At 52.2% G+C, this 25,174-nt stretch overlaps 1 protein-coding gene across 6 annotated transcripts in view; it reads left to right on the forward strand.

Annotated features, from left to right (window-relative positions):
• Positions 1-25,174, forward strand: part of CHD6 (chromodomain helicase DNA binding protein 6) — a 93,680-nt gene continuing 68,506 nt past the window's right edge. For 4 of the 6 annotated variants that reach the window (XM_082292829.1, XM_082292830.1, XM_082292826.1 and 1 more), the window contains exon 1: positions 20-45. The gene's annotated coding sequence lies outside the window, so the exon portion shown is untranslated. Of the gene's footprint in view, positions 46-25,174 lie in introns of all 6 variants that reach the window. The other 2 variants (XM_082292827.1, XM_082292828.1) reach the window with 2 other exon arrangements.

Below are 25,174 nucleotides of genomic sequence, written 5' to 3' on the forward strand. Positions count from 1 at the left end.
CAAATAAAAGCTGTTTGTGTTGGGGCGGCTGCGGAGCCATTTTGGGTAAGTTCTGCCCCGAACTTTGGGTTCGCCCGCCCGGCGGGGCCGGGGCGGCAGCGGGGCCGCGCCGGGGCGGCGCTATGAATGAAGGCGGCGGCGGCGGCGCGGGCCGCGGCGCGGGCGGGCGGGCGGGGGCCAGGGCGGCCGCCGGCCCTGTCATGGCTCCGGCCGCGGGGAGGGGCGGCGGCGCCCCCGGGTCCCTCCGCGCCGCCCTCCCCCGCCCCCCGGACCGCGGCAGCGCGGGGGGGCCGCGGCCCCTCTCGCCGGCGCTGCCGTCCGCCCCCGACCGGGCCTCGCCAGCTCCGGGCCGGCAGCGCGGGGCCGGGCGCCCCCAGCAGCGGCGGCGGGTCCCGGGGCGTGCGGGGCCGGGGGCGGAGGCGGGGCGGGCTCCCCACGGCGCTGCGTGGAGGCTCCTCCCGGCCGGGGAGGGGGAAGCGAGCCCCCCCCCCCGGGTGCGGGGTGCCGGAGCCCGCCCGCGGGGCGCAGTTACCCCCTGGCATCTCGGCTGCGGTGCTCAAGAATATCAATATTTAAGTCTTTAAACTTGGCGGTCGGGGGGAAGCGGGTCCCTTTGCTTGCTGGAGGCCCCCGGGGCGCGGGCTGCCCGGCCCCGCCGAGCCGCGGCGCGGAGGGGGATGCGGTGGAAGGGCCGCTCCCGCCGCGCCGGGCCGCGGGCTCGTCCCTGTCACCGCGGTTCCGTCCCGCTGCGCGCGGAGCAGACGCGGATCCGTTGTGACACCGCAGCCATGTCACAACAGAGGCATCGCAGGCACGGCGGAGCCGCGTCTCGCCGCAGTCGTCGCGCCCGCTGCGTGTCTGTGGCAGCGCCGTGGGGCTCCCTTGTGCTCGCCAGTGGCGTTCACTGGCGATGGAGGTGGATATTAGCCTTGATCAATGAGGTTTGTAGGATGAAGGTTGTGAGAGACACGCACGCAAAAAATACGGGAGGAGGAAGCGAAATCGTCAGCTCGGGTTGCTGCTGCAAGGGTGCACCCGCCTGAGAGCGGGTCCCCCTCTGGTTATCAGTTTTCCTGCTGACAACTACACTGAACTCGCAGCGAAGTCAGGGACCGCGGGGGCCAGGCAGGCTGCCTCAGCATACACAGAGTTGGTTCTGCCTGGTCTGCTGCTGGCCTTTGATGTGGTAGAGTTTTTTTGGTAATTTTGCTGTGAAAAATTCTTGTTTTGTTTCTTCAGGGAGTTGGGATGCTTTTAACCAAAAGCCCAGTCTTTTTTCTTGTTTACGTCCTGCTCAGGAAATGCAGCAAATGCTGTTGGGGTTGGAGAATGAGGAGAGACAGATGGAGATGGTTGACTGTGCTTGTGCAGTGTCCGATGGGACTGGGCAGAAGCCTCCAGCTTGAACTGGCCTCCCTGGCAGGGGCTCCTGGGGGGCAGAGAGATGCTGTTGTGTTGCTAGATGTTTGTCCCTGACCCCTTCATTTGCGGAGTATCTTTTTAACTGCTGTAGAGTCAATTGGATTAGGGTGTTGCCGGAGGAGAGGAAACACCGAGCTCTCAGGGAGTGTTTTCTCTGCTGTGAAGTGTTGCTGTTGCTTTTGGGCCCTGTTCAGGTGATGGTATGGGAAGAGGTGCTGTCTTGCCTCTCCTCACCCTTTGTTTACCTTGTTCATGCAGGAGCTCTGCTGTGCTCCTTTGCAGAGAAATTGTAGTTTTGGTCAAACTGTTGAAGTATGATGCAATAACATCATATTTTGCTCTGGGAGTAAATTCTTCCTGGAGTAAATAAGTTGTTTCTCTTGCAAGGCTTTTGGCCTTGAGCTGGGTTGGTTTTGGTTTAGGGCTGCTCCCAGGTTCCTTTCCTGAAAATTGATTCCTCTTCCACTACAAAGTGTAACGTTGTCTGTCTTTGGGAACTCTAATTCAGCCCATGTCTCTGAATTGGTACAGCTGCCTGTTCTTGCAGGTCCTTCAGGAGTGCTGGACATACTGCTGCACTGCCTTCACTGCACAGATAGGCAGCGTGACAGCAGTGGGGTGAAGCTCATTGAATGTTGCCCCTCAGGTGCTTCAAGCTGAAAAACACATTAACTAGGAGAGCTGGATCCTGTGAAAATGTACATGTGTGCCTTGTGCAGCAGAACTGAAAGTACATGTTTTTATTCTTCAAACAAAAGCTGAAGTCAAGGAGAGGACTTTGACTGATCGTGGTTCATTTGCCCTTCGATGAAGTTTGAAGCCCACCCTACAGCCAAGGCTGTTTATTCCTGCCTGTTGTCTCATTCTTCCCAGCAGAAATATGGGCTGCCTTGTCCCTGAGGAGGCAGTTGTAGCCCCTTGCTGCAGGCCAATATGGGTACCCTGTGTGAATCTGACACTAAGGCAGCTCTTGCAGTGTTTATCCATGCTGCTGCTGTGAATAATTCACAGCTCTCATGGAAGATGCTGTCAGGGGCCTCGTTACTGTGTTCTGAGTGCTGCTGTCTAGTTTGCTAGTATATGCCTTTTTAATGGCTTGAGTTTACCTTTTCTCCATTGTCCTGCATGGTGGCCTTAGGGGACCATGCTGCTTGTCTTCGAGCAGCTGGCCCTAGGTGTTCCAATGTTAGACCCAGGGGTCAGTGCTGTGGGTCTTCTTGGGGTCTGTTGATTTCTAATGGCTTGGTGGAGGAGGCTCTCAGAGGAGTGTCTTGTTTTCCTGACTGCTTTTTACTGTATTTCTTCAGCAGGAAGTAAATCTCTGCTTCCCTGTACCCCCCAAAAGTGTAGTCTCAATAATTTTTAAGATTTAATCTTCCTTGAGTGATTTTTAATATTTTATCAAGAGTTTCTCCAAACACATAAACTTCTACAGGTGGATAACATAAAGAGTTTCACTGTAGTGGTTTGTGTTATTTCAAGAGAGCTTTGTCCAAGCACGTGAACTTGTTTTTGTGAGCTGGGCAACTTTGTGAGACTTGTTTTTTGAGAGGCTGCCAGAGCAGGCCTTTGTGTTTTGCTGTGGTGTCCAGGCCTGTCTGGGCTTTGTGCAGATAAGAGCCGATATCGTCCTCATCAGTGCGCAGGAGAAGCTTGCTCTCAGTAAGGGGGAAGAGCTGATAGGCCTTGTGCTGAGAGTGAGCCTTTGGTGCAGGAATGCAGACTTCTGTGTTGGGTCTGGAAAGCAGGCATGCACAGGGAGGCTGCTCTAAGATTGTCTTAAAGAGACATTGTCAAGCTCAGTGGTTGGATGTCTCACTGGGCCTTGGAGTACTTGAGAGGGCTTGTTTCATTGCTCCTGCAAGTAGCAGTGAATGCATTTCTCCTCACTCATCCCCAATTTCCTGCTTGGGACAATGGAGTCAGCCTCTGGTGTTGGTGGTCCTGCCCTGGTCTGTGAAAACAGAGGCAGAGTGGTTGTTGGAGGCCAACAAGCGCTGTCAAGGGGAGAGAAGATGGTCAGGGTGAAGGGTCTGTATGCAGTGAAGCAGCAGTGTTTGCTGCGGGCAGAGTGTTAGTGACAGCATGCAGGGTTTGTGTTCTTAGCACCCTAAAAACCTATGAAAACAGAATTACCCTTGACTGTGGCAGAGGTGTCAGTGTCAGTGCCTGTGTTGCCATGCGTAGTGGTAGCGGGACCAAAATCCTCTAAGGAAGTGCTGGGCCCTGCACAGCACCAGTGCTGTGAGTGCCACACTGGGCAATGCCTGTCCCAGGCTCCAGTGATCATCCAGCACCAGTCCCAGGTGGAATAATAGAGCTGGGGAAAGCTGACCAACCCGGCAGCAAAAGGGGACAAACATGGTTCTCTGGGTGTCAGCTTGTGACATGAGACAAATCTGAGTTTGTTCCTAGTATCTCAGGCTGGTGCAATATGTTTTCTGTGTGATAGGACAATGCATTCAACTTTCCCTTATATGGGAAAATCTGGGATGCAGCCTAGCAATCCGCCAATATGTGGCTAATAATTTTTAGCATTGTTATGTTGGACGTGTCCAGTCAGCCTAAGAATTAGGGTGTACCTGGGACACTGTAGCTGGGCTTTAATATTTGAGGCCGGTCTCTGGCAGCTGTCTGGGGAAAGGTTACGACTGTGCTCTAGGGAATGCCTGAGTGCAGTTGGCTCTTTTGGAAGTCAGCTAAAAGCTGGGACAGTTTGTGCCTGAGTGTAGAGCTCCTGCTCTGTGCTGCTCGTGGGCCCAGTCCTTAGAGAGATGCTGGGTTGTGTTAGCACCAGGTGGGGGTCAGGGGAGCTTTTGGGCCATCCTTTGTGTGAGGACCTTCTCTCTGTGGAGGAAATATGCCTTGAGGTGAAGGGGTGCATGCTGCTTCCGTACCGCAGCCTGTTGTCTCCAAGGCATTCGCAGCCTGTAGTGAGTATAAATCTTGCTCTAACAGGAGCAAAACACTCTTTTTCAGTCCAGAAAAGAAAATGAGAAGCGTGGGAACCAAGTCCCAGTCCCTCTTAGTTTTCTGTGTGGGCACTGGAAATGTGCTTGCAGAGGCGCGTTGGGTACGGTTCAAAGAGTGCGGGTGTTACTGTGATGGTGAGGTACTGGCTTGGCCGTGGGGTGCCCATCTTATTTTCCAGCCCTGGTTTCCCCTTGAGGGATGCTGCTTCATGTTATTATGAATGTCTGTCCTCTGAGGTACAGCGTGCCTTCTGCAGGCTTGCCTTTTCCCAAACTTTATGCTGGTTATTTTGGGGTGGTTTGTTTTACCGTGGTGGTTGGGAATTTTTTGGTTTGTGTTTTTCCTGGTGAGATTAAGTTTAGCTTTCTTCTGGTGAAACTTTCTGACACTTGTCTGGTTCTCTGCTATTTGGCGCAGTTGCGATGGGAAGTCTGTATTGAAGTGCAGGTAATTCATTCCTTCCTTTTGGGGTGACTGTGCTGAAAGCAGGAAAAAGTTATGCTTGTCAGTGTCAAGTTTCAGAGTATTTCCTAAATCTTTCTATAAAAGTTTGGGAACTGTGGAGCCCTGCTTTGCATCAGAGTAGGAGACAATATCAGGGGTCAGGCTGGTGTTACTCTAGGCCCATGAGCTCGCTGCATGTCCTGCTAATGTGCCTATTACTGCAAGGGAGGGACAGGTAGGCAGTAGATGGGCAAGGTTGTTTCATTCACTATCTGATGTACAGCCTGGGAGCTCTGGCGCAGGAAAATAGGTGGGAAGGGCATGGGCATGTGTGGGTGACCCCAGCAAAAAGCCTGTGCGAAGGCCTGGTGGGCAAGGCTGGGGGGGGCTGTGTCCCTGTGGCTGGCAGCAGACTGGTGTGGAGAAAGAACTTAGTGCCCTTAGTGTTAAAACCCCCTGGGATGTAAGTTCCCCACCTCTTCCCCCAGGAGGTATCTCATTTGCATTTCTTTGAAGGCAGAAGCGGGACTTTAGCTAATTGAGGGACTTTAGCTACCAGGCCCTCCCCGGTAGCAACCGCTGCTGGGAGTTGTGCTCCCTCTCTATGGCACTGAAAATAGCTATGTTTTGTGGACATCGTTTCATTTTGCACTTCAACTTCCTTACACTGTATGGCTGCCTTGGAAGGTGAATTCCAACATTAGCAATTAGCTACATGCAGGAACAAGGGTGCTACAAACTTACGGGGGACTTCCACTTCTTTGACATATAGGTAGGTTAAGTATTGGTTCTTTAAGAAACATTAATCCCTTGTTATATATGTGCATCGAGGCAGAATTAAAGTTAGTCCTAGGTACAAGAATAAACATTAGTGCTTTGCTATAGATGTGCTGTGAAAGCTGCTATTTTTGTGTGAGCTACTGCCTTGAGTTCTCTAGGTCTTGTGCACAGAGTACTTTTAACTCTCAATCTTTCATCTGCTTTGGTTGAACTTAGAATATACTTTAGATAAAATGAAGTTGAAGTGTTCGATGTCTGTTAATTGAGGATCTGAAAAGAGCCATTTTTGATGACTTCTTTAAGTGCCTGGTGCATCCTTGCTGTACCCTGTGCTTGCTTAGCTTCGGAAGGAGCGCAGTGGGGTGTACGAATGCACAGCCCTTTGCTCCTATTTGTATGCCTCTCTGCTTGTTGCTTTAGGGCAAGCAAAGCCCTGTTTCTCAGTGATCTTTCTCAGTCCCTGCAGGGTGCCCCTCACCAGAGTATCTGAGCCTTTCCCGGCATGCACTTTGGTGCATACATAAAAGCAGGTTTCTCTCCTCCACCGCAGACAGCAGAGACTGTGCTGTTTGCTGCGCAGTGATGTTGCGGGGAGGCTGGCTGAAGCAAGGCTTGTGCTTTCTGTGAAGGTGCTGAGGTTTGTGGTTGCAGATTTGTGGGCCAGTCACAATGACTGCTCCACCTCCTTGCTCTGGAGGCTGAGAGTTTCTGTCAGAGAATAAAGTCACTGGTTTGGAGTTAGGCCAGTCCCACATTGTGCTTTGAGTGTGAGGACCAGGGTCCTAAATCCCAAAGGCAAAGGAAGGAGTGTGTCCCTGTAGGCACAGGCTCTTTGAAGCTTTTGTAGTTGTAATTTCAAGGAGAGTGCCTTCTGCAAGGGCCATGTATTGAGGTGTGACTCTGCAGCTTGCAGGACCTCTGTGTTTGAATAGGTACAGCTGTGCCCACATCTGACAGGGGATACTGTGTGTGGAAATGTGGTTATCAGCAGATACTGCTCTCTGGTTTCTGGACAGGCTCTCCATTGGCTGCTCTGCTGAGTGGAGCATGGCATTAGGGCTGAGGACAGTGTTCTTAAACCTTTTCCTGGATCCAGCTCTATTTCCTGCTCTTCCTGTCACCCTTAGTTGGATGAGGGAGACAGACACAGAGCAGAAGTGGATTTCTGGTCCTTGTTGCATGATTGTTCCTTCAGAGATGCCTGCTGAAGGAAGGGTTCAGAATATGAGTGGCTTATCCGAGTACAGAGGGAAGAGGACATGTGGAAATCATGTTGGTTTGGACTTCTGACAGGTACGTGCAGTAAGAGTGGGCTAGAACATGGGTCTGTGGGAACCATGCTTTCCTGCTCTGTCCAGAGCTTGCTTACCTGGCTTCCATGTTGCTACATGTCAGAGGAGACTGATGTCTACAGACCTGCCAGGCAAACAGGGACAAGAGTTTCTTGGTAGCTTGATGCAGCTGATACCATGTGCTTGCCCACTGGCTGGCTGACCCCATGGTGATGGTGCTGGTTGGCCAGGAGTGTCCAGGGCATCTTCTGTATCTGTGCCCTGAATGAATGCAGCCTGAGTCCAGGAGAGATCTGCAGCTCTGCCTGTGTGCTGTTGGAAGAGGCTTGGTGTGCTCTGGGGTTCCAGTTCTGTTTGGAAAAAGGGACTCTGCAAAGATGGGGCTCTGCAGCCAGCATTAGTGAGAGTGGCTTGGCATCCTCTGCCGGGAACCTCTCCTGCCTGTGCCTTCCCTGCCTGTGCAGCTGTGGCTCTCCAGTCTGGCAAGGCTGATGCTCTTGTAACTGTTCCCTGAGCTGGTCTCTGACTAAAGGGGTTTATGAGCTGAGGCAAGAAGGGGCTACCTCTCCTTATGCGCTTTCAGCAGCATTTTACTTGCAGTGTGTCTGGGCAGGCCTTTGTGTGCTCACCATTTCAAAGGGCTACCCAAGTGTATTAAAGCACTGCCTATAGCTGAAGAGCTGGCATCATTGAACCTCAAGCATTTGCACATGAGGAGTTGATGAATTTCTTTGGCACTGTTCTCAGCATCCCATACTTTAGTCTTTCTTGGGATAGTGTAAAAGACAAATGCAAGGAAACATGACTGAGAAGAATGTCTCATTACAGGTGGCATTGGAACTCTGGAGACTGTTCTCTCAAAGTAACTTCTCTGGCCTGGAGAACAGCAGATTTTGTCTGTTGCTATTCTGGAGTGAGGTTTGCTAGATTTTGTTAGGATGTACAGGCAGAACAGTTGCCATGAGCTGTGGGACCTCCCCACAGTAAACTCTCAGACTGTGGTTATTTGGAATGTTACCTTCCTGGGTGTTGAGGAACAGCTTGGTTCCCCCAGTACCTGGCCCTGCTGCAGGCAGGGGTCTGCCAGCCAGCCTTTCTGCCCTGCCCTGGAGTGGGTGGCCTGGTTTTGCAGCACTGGCAGGTCAGGTAAAGCCTGTATGGGTGCAGGAGCCCTTCTCCAACAGGGCAGCATCAATCAAGTGGCCTCTGTAAGGTGGTGTTGGAGCTGTCCTGTGCTTGGAGAGTGAGCAGTGTAGCAAAATGTCCTTCTGCTTGTGGAGATTCCTTCTGTGCCCCCCCAGCCTTCACTGTGTGTGAGAGTACAGACCAAGCTGAGCTTCCTTTATCATCTGTTTTTTGAGATCCCTACGACCAGGATGCAGTGCTTCCTGGCCCAAAGAAGAACTGCTCACTTATCACGCACTAAGATGTACCTCAGGATCAGCCTTCAATGCTCATGCTCACAAGCTATGGTCTGAGATGTGGCCATGGTAGGCAAAGCAAGGCTGGCCCTGAGCTCCCTTCAGGCACCGTACCCCTCTTGCTACTGTGCCACCCGTGCATGGATGAGGCATTTGGCAAAGCAGTGGTGTCCATCCTGTTGTGAGGCCCTGGAAATGTTTAAAATGCTAACTCTGTTCCTGTGGCCCAGCTGCTGGTGACTTGGCCATGTTTCATTCAGCTCCTTGGATGTGTTTCCTTGGGCACATTCCCATGGGCTACTCATTAGATGAAGCAGGAGGCTGGCAGGAGGGCACCAACTTTTTCTTTCACCCTTTTTCTTTACTGTGGTTATAGCAGGAGAACAGTGGGGAATACCTTAGTCAACAGATAACAGGAGCAAACAGGAATGTGGGGACATCAGGTGAATGACTGGCAGGGGTAAGAGTGATCGACTGTGGAGGCGTGTGGCAGGGAGCTTCAGCTGGAGCAGACTGACTGAAATTCCTGAAGGAATGATTTTCAGCATGACTGGACTCCATGGTGGGGTCTCCATCAGTATATGGAGTTGTGGCCAGTGTTGCCGTGCCTTCCCAGCAGGAAATCTGCTCAGGGTGTCAGATGTGTCCTTCATATGTGCCTACAGCCAAGTCTTGAGGTGCATTGCGTTTGTTCACCTTCTCAGTAGCCCTGATGTCAATGTTGATTTTTTTTGTCTCTATTTTACCATTAGAAACTGGAGGCACAAAGGGTTATAATTACCTCTGAGGAGCTGTTTGCAGTATGGCAAAGCTGTTTTCTGGCAGCTTGAGTTTGCTGTGCAGGATATTAACAACAGCAAGAGGAGAAGATCTGTGCTTTCAGGAGTGCCATCTCATTTTTTGGCCATCTGCCTTGGGATAGTATGAGTTTGGTGTAGTTTGGGGTATAGCTCTCAAACAGTAACCTTATAAAAAGTTCTTTGAATTGGCCAGCTGTCAAGGCCTACTGGTTGAGCTGGCTTTTGTCGACCTTTCTTACTAATAAAGGTTAAATTGTGTGCCTGGTGGCTTCTTTGTAGGGACAGTGACCTTGAGGATGGACTTGGACAGCTAAGCGAAGCTCTGAGCTCTTGTGTGTGAGACATAAAAGGCAGCAAGAAAATGTGCAGAGTGCACAGGGTGCTGGTTTTTGCTGAAACCACTATATCCCTCCTGGTAGCTGGAGAGCAGCTGGATGTTTTGCCCTGATGCAAGAAACCTCTGAAGCAGCTGACAGTAACCCCTGTGCTCCCTTGAGCCCGGTAATTCATCAGAGGCTTTTTTCTTACACTACTGGGAAGTCTGGCTCGTCATGACTGCTGGTCCAGGAAGCCAGCAGGAGCTAAGCCCACAATTCTTTCTCTGCCCAGGGGTAACAGCCAGGCACTTCAGGGAAGAGAGCCTGCTTCCAGCGCTGAGACTGTGTCCTCAGAGCTTCCTTGCCCATTTCCATCTAAAATGTAGCTAGGGTTGTGTTCTCACTCTGACCTGAGGCTTTCCACAGCCTCCTTGGCAGCTGAAGCACACCTGCCGTGGCATGCAAGGCTCCTCCTCCCTGTGGAGGAGCAGATTGGGTGGACTATCCCAGGCTAAGAGGAGTTGCCCACCAGGCATCTTGTTGGTTGCCAGCTGCATTGCACTGCCATGAGCAGTGAGCTTCTGGCTCCCACAGGCCAGGAGAGGGGCTGTGAGCTGGCTGCCTCTGGCCTGCAGCAGGGTGCCAGAGGGGTGGGGGAGCTCTGCAAGACGGTGTGGGAGTGACACTTGGCCATTGGCTTTAATGGCTTCAGCAGCTTGGGACTCTCCTGTAGCAAGTAGGTACAGATATTGCATTTTTCTTATTTTAAAGTAGGAAATTAGGTGCTGGGAGTGTGATGGGAGAGGTGGGAAGGCTTTATGGCCACTGTAACTGTTCCCTGGACACTCCATTCATGTCCTTCCTTGTTGGATTGCTGGTCAGCATGCTGGGGCTGGTGAATAAAATGGAAGGAAAATCTGCCACTAGTGATGGAGAAATGGCTTGTTAAAATTTGGCAGACAGGGCAGTTAATTCGGGCTGTGTGGTGGCCTGGATTGGATGCCACACTGGAGTGTGTTTGTGTTTAATGGGTAACAGAGGTCTGGAAAGTGCCACATCAGAGATTTGTGATGGGCTTTGCTGATGTTGCAGGAGCTTGAGCTGGTGATACTCTTGACAGGGCATGTGAATTGTGCTTGTGGGACACCCCTCTGTAGGGAGCCACTGGGGACCCTGGCATGTGCAGGAGTGCTGCACATGTTCTTGCACACTAATGTGCCCTTACCCATGGAATTGTGCCTCTTGGCACTGAGGGTGGTCAAATGCCCGTCCCTGTGGGAGCCCAGGCTGCTGGATGCCAGCTATGAGCCTGGGCAAGCTTGGCTTGTCTCCTTTCTCTCTTGACTGCGTAGGTACTGAATTGTAGAGATTTGGTTTGTTTTTCCTCTGGTTTTTGCCTTGCTGATGTTGAGGATTAAAATCCACTGCCTGGGGCTTATGAGTAACTGTTTGGAGTCAGACTCTTGGCCAGCAGATCAGAAGGCAATAGACACAGTAGGTTTGAGAAACCCATCTGGCTCGTGGTAGCTCCTGCATATCAGGGTAGCAGGTGATGATGTAGGAAAGGGCACACAGCTGCCGCTGGATGCATCCCCATGATGGGAAAGGGGGTACAGCTGACACTGGGTGCATCCCCACTGCAGACAACCACCTTGCAACTCCTGGTGCCACTTGGGAGTAGCGTGTCCCCTCATTTTGGGCTGTTTATGAAGGTGATGAGGGAAATACATTCTATGATGAGCTCAGGTCTGGTTTCCCTCTCTTTAGCAGCAAGCTGGAGTGCATCTCTTTGTGTGCATGTTGAGTGGCCAGGCACAGCTTTGTGTTCATGATGTGCCTCCACTGAACAAACTGAAGGGGTTTTAGCCATTCTCTGCTTTCTCTTCCCTTGTGCTGTTGGTCCCTGCTCACTGCTGTGCTCACTGGATTCTGCGTGAGCCCTTGGCTCTCAGCCCTCTGGCTCTGTTCAGCTGCTGAAGGTCATTATGGTTATGGTCTTGGGTTAGGAGCTGCATTTGAAAACCCTCCAAAAAGGAGCTATTGCTGGTTCTGCCACGTGAGCTTGTCATGAGAGTCATGAAGTGCAGCTGACTGAAGCTGCATTACCGGGGGCTGTATCCAGCCTGCGTGTACTCTCTTGCTTGTTGGGTGCCAACAGAGCATCCTCTGTGCACAGGCAATGGCACAAGCCCAAGTGTCTCCCCAGGGTCTCTGACGTGGCTGTTGCTGTACGGCTGAGAGCTTGGGAGCAGAGTGTTGGCTTTTTGGAGGGGAATGCTGTGCAGCATCACCATATTGCTTTTCCAAGGGAGCAAATGGCAAGGAGGTTGTGGTGATTTGTTGCCTGCCTGTCAAAGTCTTGTTGCCTGTTCTCTTGTGGGGTGGTGGAGTTGGGTGTGGGAAGGTGCTGCAGGTATGCCATGTACATTTGGTATCCTTATCAGCAGATCTCTTGGCTCCCCTGGCCCCACAGAGAACACAGTTCATTCCCCCCCGCCTTCTTTCTTTAAAGATTAAAATATTGTGAGAACAGAAAATTGTTTGCAGCATGGCAGTGTTCCTTGGGGCTTGCTGTTGGTGTGATGCTCTGCCTGTCCTGGACATGTGCACCTGCCTGATGCCTGTTTTCTCCCTTACTTTGGGTTATTTGGACCTCTCTGTATTCTCCTTTTTCCTCTTGCTTCCTTCATCCTGCTGTCCTGCTCAGGAGTGTGGGGCCTGTGCCCTCTTCCCACTGGTGTCAGGGAGCAGTGAGGGAGTGTTAATGGCAGCTGAGAAATGAAGACCACTTGGCTGCTCAGTGAAGACTGTCCTGATGGGATGCTGAGGGAGTCTTGTTTTCTGTAGTTGTGTGAGCAGAGCTGGGAAGCTGCTTCTCCACAGCCTCTGTTTGGGAAGGAGAATATATGCTGTGCTGCCTCGCAGTGAGCTTGCAGACTCCCCAGCCCCCTGCATCACTGCTGCTGCTCCTCTCTTGCTAAACTACTGGGTTATTTTTAACTTGGAAAAATTACAACCCGAGATTGGCATTCTCTACCCCCAGCGGAGAGCTGGAGGCAGGATGTGGGGGAGGCACTGCGGAGGGCTGGGAATGCGGCTCGCCGCTCCAGCAGGCCCGTTTCCAGGGGCTCGTGCCCCCCGCAGCACTGTGCCTGCCGGGCTGCACGGCGAGGCCGCTTCTTGCTCGGCACGGATGGAGCTTCAGCCTGGATTCCCATGGCGAAGGCACAGAGCAGCTGCAGACACATAAACAAATCCTGCTGCAGCAGGCTGTGGGGAGAGAGCCGTGCTCTGCTGCCAGGCTGCTTGCGTGACAGCTTGCAGACAGGTAGCTGCTGATGGGGACTGGGTACCTCCTTCAAAGAGTGTCCTGCAGAGATGCTCTAGGGTGATGGAGTGTGCTGTGGAGGAGCAGCCAGGTGGATTGCTGTTTTGCCCACTGGAGGAGGCTTTGCTGGACCACACAGCCCTCCCTAATTCAACTTGCAGAGAGCTGTCGGGGAGGAGCCAGGGAGAGAAGTGTCACTCTTGCGCCGTGGTTCTCTTTCACCCCTCCCCTAGCCCTGCCTCTACAGTGTTTTGCAGGCAGTTGTGTTGTCAGTGTGTGTCTCCCCTGCCTGGAGCTCCCCGAGTGATGGGAGCACCTTTCTAAATCTGCTGGCAGTGAGATGTTTCTGCAGAGCCTCTTCTCCATGCAGCCCTCAGGAATGTAGTTCCCTGAGTCCCTCTGGATTGCAGCAGACACTCAAGTTTCAAGCTCCGGCAGCTCTGCCGGCTGAGACGTGCCTGTGCAGTCCTGCTTAGGAACAGGGACTGACAAGGTAGCAAGGCTCAAACAGCACCAGAGGACTGCAGATGTGTCTCTTTGCTGTTTGGTCACAGAGAACACTGTTGGTCAAGCCAAGCAGAACAGTGCAGGTTCCAGGTTCTGCTCTTGGTCTGTCCCAGCCAGACCTGTCAGTCTTTTACTGCTGCTCACCTTCAATGTGGATGCATCAGGTGCAGAGGGTGGCTGATACATGGGCCCTGCTTGGTTGTCCTTGGGCTTGCTGTCTGCCTTGCCAGCTGCAAAGATATTGAGGAGGTTCCTCTGATGGGGAGGTGCTGCCACGGCCTGGGGCCTTCTGCTCAAGGTTGCCTGGGAAGGCCTGCCAGATCCTATCAGTTCTGATCTGTAGTCTACTACTCCATAGCTCTCTTAGTGATTGGGCAGGAGTAGCAGGGGAACACAGCAAAGCTCTTGGTAAGCAATGGCCAGTCCTTATTTCCCTCAGCTGACTTCAGGCAGATGCAGGCACCCTTCCTGGCTCCTTTGGGAATGATTCTCATTTACTTGTTGAGGCTGGTCCTGTACACCCAGCACTCTGATCCCATTTGGCCTGACATGCTCTGGGCAGTGAGCTGGTGTGAGGCTCTCCAAGCTTTGGGATGTGGTACACAGGCTGTTCCTGTGCCTCTGACCTCAAGTCAGGACTCTGGGAGTTCCTGCCAGAGCAGCAGTACTGATGTCTCAGCTCTACAAAGGCCTGATGTGATGCCTGACCCTGACAGAGAAATGACACAGCTCATGTCTTGTTGACACCCAACAAGCCAGAGAGCACGTGCACGCTGTATGGTAGGGAATGGCTACTGGCTACTTCTTTTCCTCAAGGCTGCAGGGTTTGTTGTCAGGCACTAGACACTGCTCTGTGTTTGAGCCAAGGGCTGCTCCCACAATGGCAGCAGGTGGTGGACAGCAGAGCAGCTCTTGGGCAGCCAGGGCTGTAGTAGCACCCCTTCCCCCAGAGAGCTACTCTGCAGTTTATGTGAGGCAGTGGGGTGTCCCCACCACCCCTGAATGGTGTGTACACACACACAAGGAGAGCTGCTGACACTGGCACAGGCATTGGTGTGTGGAGCAAAGACAGAGCAGGACTCTTTACTTGGAAGACAGGCTTCTGAAAGCTCTCAGTTGCACCATTGCCTGGTGCCCTTTGTTGCTGCCTTGTGTCTGGCAGGCCTGAGCAGGGCCCTGGTGCTGTGTCTGTGGGAGCTGCCTGCAGCTCTTATTTCTAAGACTTCTCATCAGTGTGTACTGTGACCTCTGCCAGTGTTTGTCAGGGCAGGTTAGCCCTGACATCCTCAGGTACTAGAGAAGCAAGGCAGTGCTGAGCCCCCCAACTTCCCCTGGGCTAGCTGCCATCCATGAGCCTGGCTTGCTGCTGGCCTGCAGGCCTGGGCAGCAGGTTTGGACTTGGCACCCCTGACTAATCTCTTTTCCTTCAGACTGTGCCCAAGCACTGGGGAGATGCAGCACTTCTTGAGGCATATCAGCAGAGCAGACCTGCTTGTCTGAAAATCAGTAATTTCATGTCCTCCAGGGCTGCATACAAAGTGCTGTGCCTGTTTGAGATGTGTATTTTCAAGGGATCCTTCTTGTCATCAAAACTACAGGAGGGAGGAGAGAGAAGGGCTACATCATGTTGAGGAGGTGAGCAAGGCTTGCACCCCTCACCCTGAAGGAAGTGTCACCAGAAGTCTGCTGATAGATGGAGGTTGGACACTTCTTGATGCATTTATCTCAAAGGAGCTGCTTGCAGTGAGACCTTGTCCTTGGCACCTCCCCTCCCTGAGCCTGCTGTGTGTGCCAGGTGCTGCTCCTGCACCTGGGAAGGGGAACCCTCTGGCTGCAGGGAGCTGGCAGACGAGGTCATTCTGGAAAGTCTGCATCTCCAGTGGGTCAGTGCCGGGGAGTTTGGGGGATGAGTGAGGATGTGTGGAGCTAGGTGTACTGTATTAAAGCACTCCTCTGGTTTGTAATAAGCAGAGGGGTCTCCAGCCTGAAGTGTGGGGCTCCTGTTCCTCTTGAATGTCACTGATGAGGCACCAAGGGGTGCTTCCATTCTGCCACATAGGAAAAGCAGCTGGGAAAGCTGCTGATGTCTAAATTAAACAATCATAGAATAGAATGGGTTGGAATGAATCTTAGATTATCTAGTTCCAACCCCTCTGCCATGGGCAGGGACACCTTCCACTAAATGCACTTTTAGCTCAGGGTGGACAGCTGAGACATGGACCCCAATTTGTGTTTGTGGAGAGCTGTGAGTCTGTAGTGTCATTGTGTGGTCCCGGCTGGCAGTGTGCCTTTACTTTCCAGGAAAAGTATCTGGTGGAGGACCTTGTCACCTCAGCAGTAGTGCAAGGCAGACTGTCATCCCACTGGACCCAGCTTGCTGTGCTTAAGGAGTTCAGGGGCTCTCACTTCTGGCCTGGGACCTGAGTATTCAAGACACCTCCTGAGAAGCAAACATGATCCCTTTGCTGGATTTTTATCACTTCATTGAGATGTGGGGTGTGTGTGTGCAGGGTGCTGAGTGGCTTGGTTGTGTCATTGAATGTCTGCCACAGGTATGGCTGAAAATCAGAGTTGAAGTGTATTGAGTAGAGTCTCCTCTGGAGATACTCAAAACCTGCCTGTGAGACCTGCTCAAGGTGAACTTGCTTTATCAGGGGACTTGGACAAGATGATCTCAAGAGATCCCTTTGAATTCTAACTGCTCTCGGATTTTGTGTAGTGGTGCATGTCAGCTTACAAGTTTGCAGTGTCCAAGGCTGTTTCCTGGTTCTGCTCTTTGCTGCAGCAGCTTTGGACGGACTTGAGTGCAAAATTCCTATTTAGCAAGGGAAAAGAATGAGTGCAGGTTTTCCAAATGGATTATCACCAGTGGTTGTGGCACATAGGTGGACATGCCCACAAAGGCCTGTGGGTGCCCCTTGTCCTTCCAGAGGTGGCTTGTGAGCATTGCTTCTTTTTGAATCCCAGGTACTGTTGTGCTTGGAGAAAGCCACGTGCCCCTTTTTTTTGTCCTTCTGAAGGGGATCATTAAGGACCTGGGGTGTTGATATTTGTTTTAACTGCACTTGTTTCCTAGCTGCAGCTTATTTCCACAGATAAAATCGGTGCTTTTTCCCCTTTAAAGAAGGCTGTCACCTGCCTCTTGCAGGCAACTGAACATGGCACTGTGCTGCTGGAATGTGGTCTAATAAAGTAAAAACATTTGCTGCTGTACTGAATAAGGCATGTTCTCGGGTAATGCCATTAGTTTCTGCAGATGCTGAGGCCTCTGCCTTGTCTGGGTTTGTGGTCCTTTTGCCTGTTGGTGACAAGCCTATGGACATTATCCGGAGGGACAGACAGGGCTGTGTTCATGTTGCCCCGGGGCAGCTCTGGGGCTGAGCTGGCCTGGGGAAGCTTCTGAGCTGCAGCCAAGGCATGTGGGCATGTACACCTGTGCCATGGGTTGGGGGACCTGGGGACACCTGAACTGTTGGAGAAGAGAGGGGAGGACAGGGCTTGAAGATAATATGGACCCTTGGAAGTAAAGGCAAAACAAAATTAGGACTGCATTCAGAGCTGCTGACTCCCACCTTCCTCACCGTGCTGCAGATGAGATTTCCCTTCAGGAAATGAAAGTTGCTCTTTGGATAAAAGCTATGAATAAAACTTCCTTTCTGAAGTGCCTTGATGTGTCCATGACTGAGGGGCTGTGGGAACATCTTGAGATGAAGAATGCTTGAAGGGATATTGGTAGAAGTCTGCAATGGGAGAATGCCAGAGATTGTGCTCAGAGATTGAACTTTGTGTGTCTGAAGTCATCTGTGGGCCCAGTCCTTGGCAGTGGTTGTGTGGGTATCTTGGGAGCACATGCAGGTTTTGGAGAGAGGAAAGGCTGAGACAAGTCTGGATGTGTCCCCAGGGGAAAGATGGGGTAGCCCCTGATGGGGCTGTGTGCCTTACTGGTTTTGAGGGCTGTGTGAACCATAGAATCAAAGTAGTCTGGAAAAGGCCCTTAAGATCATTGAGTCCAGCTGTGAACCTAACACTGCCAAAGCCACCACTCAACCATGTCCCCAGGTGCTAAAGCCACATGTCTTTAAAATCCCTGCAGGGATGATGACTCCACCGCTGTTCTGGGCAGCCTGTACTAGTGCTTAACAACCCTTTTGGTGAAGAAATTTTCCTTAATCTCCAACCTAAACTTCTCCTGGTGCAACTTGGGGCTATTTGTTCATATCCTGTTACTTGGTAGAAGAGTCCACCTGGCTCCACACTCATGTCGGGGAGTTGTAGAGAGCGAGAAGGTCCCCCCTGAGCCTTCGTTTTTCCAGGCTGATCTCCCCCAGCTTCTCAGCCACTCCTCCTCAGACTTGTACTCCAGATCCTTCCCCGGCTCTGTTGCCTTTCTCTGGACATGTTTCCTGAAGGTTCTTATTGTCACAAGGGGTCAAACCACTGAATTGAAGCTCCATCCCCCTACATCATTCCTCTCCCCAAAGTGTTTATCCTGTTGGGACCCTGAGGACTGATCCTGTTTGACTGACCCTCGCCTGTGTGTATGTGTTATATTACAAGGAGGAGCACCTTTTTGTCAGGTATTTTGGTGATCAGTGGATTTATATTGGGGATGGAGCCTTTTTTGGCGATGCACTACAAAAACCAGATGAGTTTGAGATGTGAGAGCCCACCAGCAGAGTCTCCTAAAAGGCAAGTAGGACATAAACTGAGAACAGCTTGGATGGTGCAGATGCATCCCCTTTCCTGCTCTTGGAATACATAACCTGTGGGCACAGTCCTCTTTGCTTGTTAACACATGCCATGTTTTCAGCTTGCTGGTTGTGGAGACTGTTGGATTTGTGGGCCAGTCTAATTACATCTCCTTTCCGCAAGATATGTTTTAATGTAATTCAATCTTAGGTGGTGGTGGTGCTCTTTGTGATGAAGCTCCTCTGTGCAGCTGGAATAATCCTTGTCTAGCTCTGTTTTGCACTGCAAATCTGTGCAGTGCCTCAGGCTGGCTCTGTTTAAGGTTTCAACAAGAATGGGTGTTGTTTTTGAGAAGGAGGTTACAGAGAAAGGCAAAGTTTGATCTCTTACCCGTCCTTGTAAAAATTCAGCTAGCCTCAGCACAGCATCAGCCTCTGAAAACAAACATTTGATTTTTAAAAGTTCTGTTTGTTGCTTTACTCTATTCCCTTTGCACCTGAGTGAAGGAGGGCAGGAGCCCGACACCGTATTGCAGGTTAGGATTTTTCCTTTTTTTTTTTTTTTTTTTTCCTCTTAGGGAATTTTCTCCCATTTGCTGCCTAAGAGATGGTAACAGGGATACTTAAGAGAAACAGAAGGAGTGGCCAAGATGGGGGAGGGATGCAGCTGGCTGAAGGGCTTTCTCTTGGGAAGGGCAGAGATACCGCAAGATTTTGGGTGAGGGGCTGAGCTCGGCTCCTCCCTCTCGCTCTCTCGCCCTCGGGACCAGAGGTGAGATGGCCGGGCTGCTGCTGTGGGGAGAATTTGCTGCCACCGCGGAGTTCTGTCCTGCGCTGCTTTCTCCTTACTGGGGGTGAGCTTCTGCTCTCAAGTGCAGCTGTTGAACTGGGACCTTTCCAACGCCCGACCTCACTGGGAAGAGGACCCCGGCCCCGTTCCCGGAGGGAGCAGCTCCCGGCTGCTGCCGCTGCCGGGCCCCGCTGCTTTCTGCCGCTGCTCCGGCTCTTTCACTGCACGTTAACCCGGCCCCCCGTGCCCGCCGGGACAGCCCGCGGCTCCTGCTACGGCTGTGGAATTTTCTGCCACACTTTGTCTGCCCCCCGTGCCCGCCGGTGCTGCGGCAGCCGCCGCTCCGAGGTTCCTGCTGCGCTCCATTGCGGCTCCCGAGCGGCACCCGAGGGGCCCGGCCGCCCCTGGGGCTTTGCCAAGGAAGCCCCTTTTCCATCCCTCCCGCCGGCCCGGCCGCCATCACCGCGGGCAGAGGCGGCCGAGCTGGCGGCACAGCGCCCCCTGCAGGCGCGGGAATCCCCGCAGCCGCCCTGCCCGGCCGGGAGCCACCAGCGCCCCTGGCGGCCGCGAGCGGAGCTGCAGCGAGGGGAAAGGGCTGCGGCCGGGAGAGGCCGGCCCTGGGCTCTGCTGCTGCTCCTTGGTGCTGCCGGCGCTGCTCTTTGTGTGCCTTGGCACCCACACACACAGCAGCAAAGAGCTGCTGCTCCTTCTCCCGCAGCTCTGCCTGAAAGCCCCTTCATTTCAAACTGATCAGAATCCGGAGGGAAGGGGGTCACATTTTCCATTCCAACGGAGGTTCCCACCGTTTCATTTTCCATTCCAACGGAGGTTCCCACCTTCCTTGGTGGACACTTCAAACCAAGACCCACCACCACAGGCTTTGTGTTGCCTTCAATAGGGAAATGTCTTTCTCTGAAACCTCGTCCTCATTCTCTTCCTGAACCTGAGACATGGTCCCCCAGGCACTTGCACAGACATTGCATGGATAAAAATTTCTCCCATCCCAAGTGTTTGGCAGCCACCTTCCAGCTCTACTCCAATGGCAGCTCTCAGCCTTCAGTCCTGTCTCTAGCCTTCCTTTTCTTGGGAACAGGTGGGCATGGCCCTGAAGCCAAGTAGGAAGACCTGAGACTTTCCTAGCATGGGTCTCCTACCATTTCCTTCTGGTAGCCCCTTCCCTGCTCTGCCTGCAGCTCCAGGCTTTCTCTCAACCCTAGCTCTCCCTTTCTGGGGAAGCTCTAGAGAAGGCTGCTGAGCCATTTTCCAGACCAAAGGCTTCTCTAAGCCCCAGTCTCTTTGCAGGCCCCCACTTTGCTTTGGCAGCCTATTGCCATCCCTATTTCAGTTGTATGTCAAGGCTCCTTCTGTCCATCAGTGTTACTCTGAACCTAATTTTATAGCTGAACCTTTTGACAAGAGCTGCTGTACCAGAGGTGATTCCCAGACAAGGGCTCTTGACAAACTAAAAACATCTTTGGCATACCATTTCTAACCCTGTTCCAAATGCAACCCTAAGCTTTCACTTTCTGTTAGCCTTAACTGTAGTTCTTGCTTTCCAATTGAGTCTTAGAGCTGGAAATCCAGATAGAGTTCTTCCAGCCCATGTATCTTGGCAGCCCCCACTTGGCTTTGGCAGCCCTTTTCCTGCCACAGTCCAAGTGTAGCTTAGGCTTTGTCCCTCTTGCAGCCCTAACCCTACTCCTGGCACTGGCTCTTATTTTTCCACTGAACAATTGAAAAGGCCCCATAGCCATTGCCGGGATGAAAACTGACCCAGCGCAGCTGTCCTGCCAGCCCCTGCTTGCCTGGTGAGGCCCCGGCTCAGCTGTAAGCTCTGGCTTTCACTCAAGCCTCTTATTTTTTGTGAAGAACTGCAGTGAAGACCCCTAACCCATGGCTCACTCCGAAGCCTTCACTCATCCTGGGACTCCGGGCTGCTCTCACTTATCTTTGGCAGCTCCTTTCCAGCTTCGCTCCAGCAATAACACCAGGCATTCTGCTTCTGAGCCCGACCCCGTGTTTGCCTGTGCACTGTGAGGAAGGGATATAAGGAAGGGCCTGCAGCCATTTCCTGGCAAAAGGTGTCCCACATGGGTCTCTTGGCAGCCCCTCTCCCCAGGTGCAGTGTCCAGACCCTGACCTGAGCTGTTTTCCAGCTGAATTGTAGGGAACCTTCTGAACCATTTCCCAGGCCAGCCCCTTTAGCTTTTGCCATCCCTTTCCAGCTCCACATGAGTACTAGACTCTGGACCCTGATGCTGGTTTTCCAGCAGAGCCTTAGCTAAGCTCCCCAGCCTTTTTCCTAATGAAGGCTTTTTCCCAGGTGAGGCCTCATGCAGTTCTTGCTTTGCTCAGCTGAGCTCTGCCTCCTCTGCACCTCTGGGTTTTCTTTTTCTTAGCCATAGCCCTGATTTTCGTGAGAAGCCATAGAGAAGTTTTCTACCAATTATCTGGACAAGTGTTTTCTCCCAGCCCAGCATTCTTGGAAGCTGCCGTGTACTTTTGCAGCCCTACTCCAGCTCCAGCTCTGGACTTTATTTGTCTCAGCATTATCCCAACCCTAATCTTATTAGGGTCAAGGTCATTCTTCAGGAAGGTGTCTGCAAACGCAGGTCTTTGGCAGCCCCTACTTTCTTCTAGTGGGCCCTTTCTGGCCCCTCTCAAGCTATGAATTTTGGCTTTTCTTCAGCCCTAATCTTAATTTCATATCTGAAGCCCAGCCAAGAGCTGCCAGGAGAGGCTTCTCCCAGGCCGGGTGTTCTGTGCTCCAGCAGTGCTGTTACAGCCCCAGTCCCACACCTGTCCTGTGCACATGGAGGACCTGTTCCCCAGGCTTGCCAGTGATGCAGAACAAGGTTGAGCTCGGCTTCCTTAAAATTTTATATGCATATTTCTGGACTTTTTTTTAAGTCAGAAAACTGCTGTTTAAAAGTCGGACAGGGATTGGGCAACATTGACTCACTTGCCTTTTCCCCTTCATTCTCGTTTGCTCGAGAGGGGTGCCAGGCAGCCGTGCCTTTGTCAGCAGGGCTGTTGAAGGATGTGGATGCTAGCACAGACTGGCTGCTCCTTCCCAGTTTTGCATCCAAGCTTCAGATTTGGATTCTGGCATTGCTGCTAGCATACAGCATTGGTGGGCAGGATTTTCAGTTCAGTTAGGAGTGCTTGTTCAGACCTTCACTAGGGTATTTTCATTTTGAATGTTGCCATCAGTGTCCTTTAAATACCCTTCTGAGATGTGCAATGGTGTGGTTGAAATACAGCAAAGGCCGTGGGCACCCCAGACATCAGGCTGGAGAGAGGGACAGGTGCTGCTTTGAGAGGTGGGCAGCAGATGCTTCTGCTGCTGCCCTGGCATGGAGGCAGTACTGTCTGGAGCAGGCATCTCCTGCTGCCATAAGGAACTTCTTTCCGGACACAAATAGTTTTTCAGCCTGTGAAACAGTTTTAGGGATCTCATGTGGCTTTTTAAAGGTAAGCTGCAAAGATTTGATGGAAAAGGAGCCAAGAGCAGGTTGCTGAGTGCCTGTGATGAGGGGTATGAGCTCCAATCCAGGCTGCCCTGTGGAGCTTGACCAGCAGTTCTGTGTGCCCCTCGCACCGGGGCTGCACCCACTCCCTGCTGCTCTGCAAGTAGGAGTGGGAGATGTCAGGATTGAGCCTCGGGTGGAAAATCTGCGTATTTTATATTTTCCTAGTGTGAAACTGCAGTCTGGAAAACGGTTTCAAAAAAGCAAGTGTGAGGTTTAAACTCACTTGGAAACCTTTTCCTTTTCTTGGGATAAGCAGCAATGAAAGCGTGTAACAAGCTGTCAGGCCCTCCTCCCCCCAGGCTGGGTGGCCTGCACCCTGCCTTTCCTGGCCCAACAGCGCTCCCAGAAAACTGAAAATAGTTGGTATTTCCTATCCCCAGGGCAATTATTTGATCCTCTGCAGCTGATCTGAGCTATTCTCAGAGCTAACAGCTGGCCTGGGCAGGGTCCTGGGTTGGGGGACCCAGGCTGGATTCTGGGAGGAGCCCTGTAAGCAGCCCCCAGTGCAGGGCTGGCTGTGGTGGGTCCTCTCCTGCAGTCCACGTCCCCACCTGTGCAGGCTCACTTGTGCTGCCATTCCCAAAATGAGCTGGATCTGGGCAACCTTCACACAGAGCTCGCTGTCATTGTCACAGAAGGTGATAAGTATTAGGAATTATTTATTCTTCTACGGTAATTTAAACACTGACAGTTTTGAATGCAGGGTTGTTGGGCTGACACGTTAGTGTTTGTCTGGGAGCTTTGTGCAGCTGGAGCTGATCCATCAGGATTTCCTTCTGATTGCTCTCAGCCTGCGGGCGAGGAGGTGTGTGTTGCAGCATCTTCCCAGCCAGATTGAAGTAGCAAAACAACGAATGCTACTTATGCTTACAGACTGCTATGCTGAATGTAAATTTAATTCATATTAGAGAGTATTGTTTGAGATTTTGTTGTCTTTAAAGTCTCAAAACCTGGCCAAAATATGCATATCCCGTTAAACCAGGAGATTTCTTTGAGTTGTGGATTTGAGACTGCTGTGTGATGTGTCTGAGGTTCTCTGAGATCTGTTTGGTGGGCCAAGGGGGACCCTGAAGAGCTGTGGTTTCCACGCTGTGACAAGTTACAGGCACATTAGCATTGTAACTATTTTTGCAAACCACATTCTAGGAATTCCTTGGTGTCCTGTGGCGGTTTGTCTTAGATTTCCTGCTTGCAGCACTGTGACTTAGAATGCTTCTCACAGGCTCATGGTCACAGTGGCATTGGGGGTTTCTCTGTGGACCTCACATACCATGGCAGTGGCCGTGTGGGACACGCTGGGGCCTGCTGGGAGGGTGCTGCCACAGGTGCCTCTCACCCAGCCTACTGTGGCCTAAGGACTTCTCAGATCAGATGGTAACAGTGGTATTTTGCATGTGTTCAGCTCTTGAGACAGTTGTGGGTCTGAGAACAAAGTGTGCTGGGTCAGCCTAACACTGTGGTACCTCTGCCGGGTAGTCAGACTCAACAGAGGGACTGCAAAGCATTCTCCTGGGCTGGTCCTTGCTCTGGGCAGGCAGTGTGGCCAGGGATGTGCTTCCAGAGGCTTGTTAAAAAGCCAGGGTTACTTTCCCATTGGGGGACAGCTCAGCACAATTGGAGAAAAGAGGCTTGAAGCTGTTCTGGGTAGGGCTGGGGACCTCCTCTGGGCAATGTGCTCTGAAGTGAGGTGCAGTGGGTCCCAGTATCCCTCATGCTGGGCAAACTGCTCAGGCGAAGAGCTCTTCCTTAGGGTACAGATTACTCTGAGCCTTCCCCAGCCTCTTGAATTTGCCCCATTTGCTCAGTCATGCCAGCCCTTGCAAGCACTGGGTGTGCTGTGTAGTTGCTGATCACTCCAAGCAGAGTTTTGTCTTGGATTTTCCTGGGCACTGAAAGGGTGAATGCTGTGTTTTTTCCACCTTCAGTCCTCTCTGACCTCAGGCTGGCCTTCCCGAAAGCACAGCCCCCGGTATGCAGAGCAGCAGGAGAGCTGGGGTCCCTCACATGCAGCATTCTTCCTGCTTTTGCACTGTGGGGCTGCCTGTCTGCTCTTTTTAGCCCCCTACACAGGATAGAAATAAAAATACAATCTAAAATAATATAAAGACAGAAGCAAGGTAGGTGCAGAAAGTCAGGCTTCCTTTTCCAACACTGTCCCTCACAGGAGCTCAGGACAGAGCTGGGAGAGGAGGCTCTCTGAAGCACAGAGGAGCAGGGCCATGCTGTGTGACATATGGACAGCCCCAGTAGGAGCTTTGGTGTTGAATGGTGCCATGGGCTGTTGGAAGATGTCTGAGTAGAAGGATTATGAACTGAGGCTGGGGTGTCAGCTGGACAGTGAATTTCAAGGAAACGTAGTGGTTTAGAACAATGGAGGGAAGGAACAATGGAAGAACAATGTGAGGAGAACTGCAGCCTATGTGAGCTGGCCTCTTTGAGGAGGCTTGATGCTGTCACGGTATTGTCTGAGCACCGCTTGCTTCATTTCCATGCTTTAGAGCCTTATAGGAGCCAGGAATGTTGCCTGTGTAGCTGTAACATCCTTGCCTGGCAAGGCTGTGTTTGCAGAAGTGTACGCTGCTGTGGGTTGCTGAAGGGACCTGTGGGACACCCAGGACAGTGATAGCAAGGTGCTGCAGGTAGCAGGGCAGAGCGGGACCCTGTAGGAGCAAATCCTACCAGCCATGAGTCCTGCTTGCCAGGATCCTGCACTTGGGGTGTGCATTAGTACCTGTTTGTCGTGCTCAGAATTGAATCCAGCTACTCCTTGGGTGCCATATGCTTGATACCTGCTCCCACCGTGTGCAGAAGGCTGTACCTGCTGCTCAGAACATCTCCTGGCTTGGCTTCGTCCGGGTGCTCTCGTTCTGCTGGGTGGC

The sequence above is a fragment of the Coloeus monedula genome, assembly GCF_965178545.1.
Source record: "Coloeus monedula genome assembly, chromosome: 17".
NCBI classification, from domain to species: Eukaryota; Metazoa; Chordata; class Aves; order Passeriformes; family Corvidae; genus Coloeus; species Coloeus monedula.